The 4,479-nt window shown below is 42.2% G+C and overlaps 1 protein-coding gene across 1 annotated transcript in view; it reads right to left on the bottom strand.

The window, feature by feature from the left end:
• Positions 1 to 1,275: 1,275 nt before the first annotated feature.
• LOC135527974 (fibulin-2-like) overlaps positions 1,276 to 4,479 on the bottom strand; it is a 50,052-nt gene continuing 46,848 nt past the window's right edge. The window contains exon 15 of the mRNA XM_064956683.1: positions 1,276 to 4,479. This exon is cut by the window's right edge and continues 933 nt beyond it. The gene's annotated coding sequence lies outside the window, so the exon portion shown is untranslated.

Consider the following 4,479-nt stretch of genomic DNA (forward strand, 5'->3'; position numbering starts at 1 on the left):
CCCACTCACACATCCCCTCCTCACAAACCACAGATTGTATTTGTATTTATTATGGATCCGCATTAGCTGCTGCCAGCTAATCTTCCTGGGGTCCAGCAAAAATGAAGGCAGTTATACATTTGAAAAACAGATTAATAACAGATTTCACAACATATTAAGTGTGCCCTCAGGCCTCTATTCTACTACCACTTATTGTGATAGTGACCGTATAACAATTACAAGCTCAATCTGGTACATCTTGGAGCTAATTAGAAAAGTCTGCAGTGTCACCATACTTCTGTTCAGCGTGACTATCTGCATCTACTTCATCCAATTCAACCAGGAAAGATTTCTCTACACTTGGGGGGAAGGCCTAAGTTTGGGAAAGAATCACATTTGATTTTGGTAATCACATTTCTGCTTATCTTCATGTTACATCAAGGATGCTGAGGTGGCATCTGATTAGTGTAAGGAATGTGTATAAAGTTACATTATATAAGATTCCATCAGGTTCATTCCAAACGAATAGAATTACAGACTCTCAGTAACAATTTGATGCTTCCTTGTTTGATTATGAAAGGTTCTTAATTCATCCTCCGCAGGCTCTACATTTCTTAATGTTGGTTAGATAGAATGACAATATATTTATCTGTGTGTAAACACTATCAAGGCCTCCACTGAACCACAAAGATCAAAACACTGCTGGCCTTCTAACATGTTGTCATTGTCATCGGCTCGAACCTCAATCCTATAACTTTCTCTTGTCCCTCTCCCTTTGTGTAGGAGACTTCAGAACTTCCTGTGACTGTCCTCAGGAGATTTTAACTTCCCTTCTCTGGGCTGCGTGACTCACTGAGCCCCTGAAACACAACACAAGCCAATCTAGAGCAGCAGATCAAGTTAATTAGGGAAGGGGAACATTGATCAAGGCCAGTGCACTCATAAGTACGTGTGGGATGGCACCTCAATGGCAGGAAGTGCTTGGGCTTGACTCTCGTGAACGCGGAGGGGAGAGCCACTCAATACACCCATAAAGTGTACTTTAGGGTTGGTCAGTATAGCTAAAGCTGCTGACCACTTTTTGTCTTGGGCTGAACCATATGAGTTGAGAAAGAATGTCATCATGATAGCAGCCTACAGCCATCAACTGTTTATGTATGTTGATATTTGTTAGTAGGATTTCTTCTGTGTACTACAACAGGTGCATACTAGTTACATACTACACTGAACAAAAATATAAACGCAACATGCAACAATTTCAAAGATTTTACTGAGTTACAGTTCATATAAGGAAAGCGGTCAATTGACATATAAATACATTAGGCCCTGATCTATGTATTTCACATGACTGGGAATACAGATATGCATCTGTATTAACATTGAATTATCTGGCAACAACTCTGGTGAACATTCCTGCAGTAAGCATGCCAATTGCACGCTTCCTCAAAACTTGAGACATCTGTGGCATGGTTGTGTGGCCATTTATTGCCCCCAGCACAAGATGCACCTGTGTAATGATCATGCTGTTTAATCAGCTTCTTGATATGCCCCAACTGTCAGTTGGCTGAATTGTCTTGGTAAAGAAGAAATGTTCACTTTCTGTAATCAAATTTGAGAGAAATAAGCATTTTGTGCATATGGAAAATGTCTGGGATCTTTTATTTCAGCTCATGATACCTGGGACCAACATTTACATGCTGTGTTTATATTTTAGTTCAGTGTACATACTGTACAGCTCAGTATCTGTGGAAGACATGGGTTAGCTTTGAAGCATGTGTGCTGTAATTGCTATCACATTTGCTCTCAGAGCCAAGCAAAGAGCTCTAGACTAAAATTAGACAAGGGAGAGTGGAAAACAAAATGTAATTTAGATTCTTTTGTTGAAATGACCTTTGGAAATATAACTCATTCTTGTGAGCAGATAACTGGCAAACGTTTCTGTTTGGATGTGCAATATACATGAATACAGTTGTCCAGGAGCCACTCACACCCTTTCCGTGTTTACAATCGTAAGGTCCTCAGAGCCCATAGCTCGAGGAGAAGATGACCTTAACTCAAACTGAAGAAAATAAACAAAGAGGTAGGGAATCTTATCTTCCTTTATCGACTCCATTTCAAAAGGTTTATATTCTGAGATTCTAATAATATTAGTCCCACATTCTGTAGAATTGATGTGAATTCTACACTCTTTCTGACCTTAAAAATCAAATCAAACCTACATTGTGGTATTTACACAGCAGTTGTTTGTGCCATGGTCATATAAAACCACAGAATGAATTTGGGTTCTGTGAAAACCTCCCACTTCACCAGGTAGTGTACATGGGCAGAAGTTTGTCAATATACACTTAAAGAGATTGAACGAGATCTTAACCACAACAAATGTGTAACACGTTGTACGAATTGGTTTAGTAACAAACCATTTGATTGTGAAAAAAATAAACAACCTGTTTTGGCTCAAAAGGCCATGCCTTTATGACACATCTTTTACATTGCCATTGTGAGTTGGATTGAATTCCAGCCTTGCAGCAATGGCGTAGAACTAAATCATGAGTGTTGAGCACACTATATCCTGTAGATGGAGATGTTACTCTTTCAACAAGTGCTACAATATCAGAGTTGGGGTAAAAAAAAACATTCACTCATATTGTAATGAATTATTCATAGAAATCTGGAAACACTGGACAGCTACTTTAAATCATCTGCTTCACACGGTGATTCATTATGTTATAATACATAAGATAATAGGCTTTTATTACATGCATTTCACACTATGATAATAGCCCTGGTTTTGATTAGTCATCATAAAACATGTGTGTTCTTTATAGTTGATATTGTCAGTAAGCCCGTGTAAATAAAGACCTCTCTCACGGTGGTGGTCTCACTAGGGAGGTGTGAAAAGGTATGTAAATAAGCATGTATATTAACAGTATAACATGTTCTGACATGGTGCCAACATTGGAACCACTTCTGGGTTCACTTGTACTGTGTGAACATAGACAGGAGTAGCACTACATTTAAGTCAATTCAATTGAATACTTTTCTTAAGTTGGACTTTATGTGTAAAAAAACATGCCTTGTATTTCATTTGAATCTGTTCATCGGGTATAGCTACTGTTATAGGTCATATGGTAGACACGGAACATCCAACAGTTTGTGTAGTTTTCATTTTTACTAAAAATTATTTGCAGCTTATGAAAATAGCGGAAACAAAATATGATACATCCAGTCATATCTAATGTGTCTGAATAATACATACAGTAAGTACAAATACATGTCATAATATACTGTGATATTAAATTAGCATAGTGGTACAACATTCTTCAAGAGGATAGAAAGGAACAGCAGCTTAAGGGAGATAGAAAAGAGAGAATTTGGATTGAGGCCCTGACACAACCTGTCTTAGTGGGTTAAAGACAACCACAAGCTAATGCCCGGGATCTCCAACGCTGTTCCTGGAGAGCTACCATCCTGTATGTTTTCGTTCCAACCCGAAGCACACCTGATTCTAATAATTAGCTGGTTGATAAGCTGAATTGGGTTAACTGGGGTTAGAGAGCCTTTCTCTACACTGGAAAAACTAGTGTTAGATCTATATAGAAGGGGATGAGCTGTCCATTGAGGGTTAGGGCTAGGGGGATAGACTGTCCATTGAGGGGTAGTGCTAGGGGGATAGAAGGGGATGGGCTGTCCATTGAGGGGTAGTGCTAGGGGGATAGAAGGGGATGGGCTGTCCATTGAGGGGTAGGGCTAGGTGGATAGAATGGGATGGGCTGTCCATTGAGGGGTAGTGCTAGGGGGATAGAAGGGGATGGGCTGTCCATTGAGGGGTAGTGCTAGGGGGATAGAAGAGGATGGGCTGTCCATTGAGGGGTAGTGCTAGGGGGATAGAAGGGGATGGGCTGTCCATTGAGGGGTAGGGCTAGGTGGATAGAATGGAATGGGCTGTCCATTGAGGGGTAGGGCTAGGGGGATAGAAGGGGATGGGCTGTCCATTGAGGGGTAGGGCTAGGGGGATAGAAGGGGATGGGCTGTCCATTGAGGGGTAGTGCTAGGGGGATAGAAGGGGATGGGCTGTCCATTGAGGGGTAGGGCTAGGGGGATAGAAGGGGATGGGCTGTCCATTGAGGGGTAGTGCTAGGGGGATAGAAGGGGATGGGCTGTCCATTGAGGGGTAGGGCTAGGTGGATAGAATGGGATGGGCTGTCCATTGAGGGGTAGTGCTAGGGGGATAGAAGGGGATGGGCTGTCCATTGAGGGGTAGGGCTAGGGGGATAGAAGGGGATGGGCTGTTCATTGAGGGGTAGTGCTAGGGGGATAGAAGGGGATGGGCTGTCCATTGAGGGGTAGGGCTAGGTGGATAGAAGGGGATGGGCTGTCCATTGAGGGGTAGTGCTAGGGGGATAGAAGGGGATGGGCTGTCCATTGAGGGGTAGTGCTAGGGGGATAGAAGAGGATGGGCTGTCCATTGAGGGGTAGTGCTAGGGGGATAGAAGGGGATGG

The sequence above is a fragment of the Oncorhynchus masou genome, chromosome 33 (assembly GCF_036934945.1).
Source record: "Oncorhynchus masou masou isolate Uvic2021 chromosome 33, UVic_Omas_1.1, whole genome shotgun sequence".
Classification (NCBI taxonomy): Eukaryota; Metazoa; Chordata; class Actinopteri; order Salmoniformes; family Salmonidae; genus Oncorhynchus; species Oncorhynchus masou.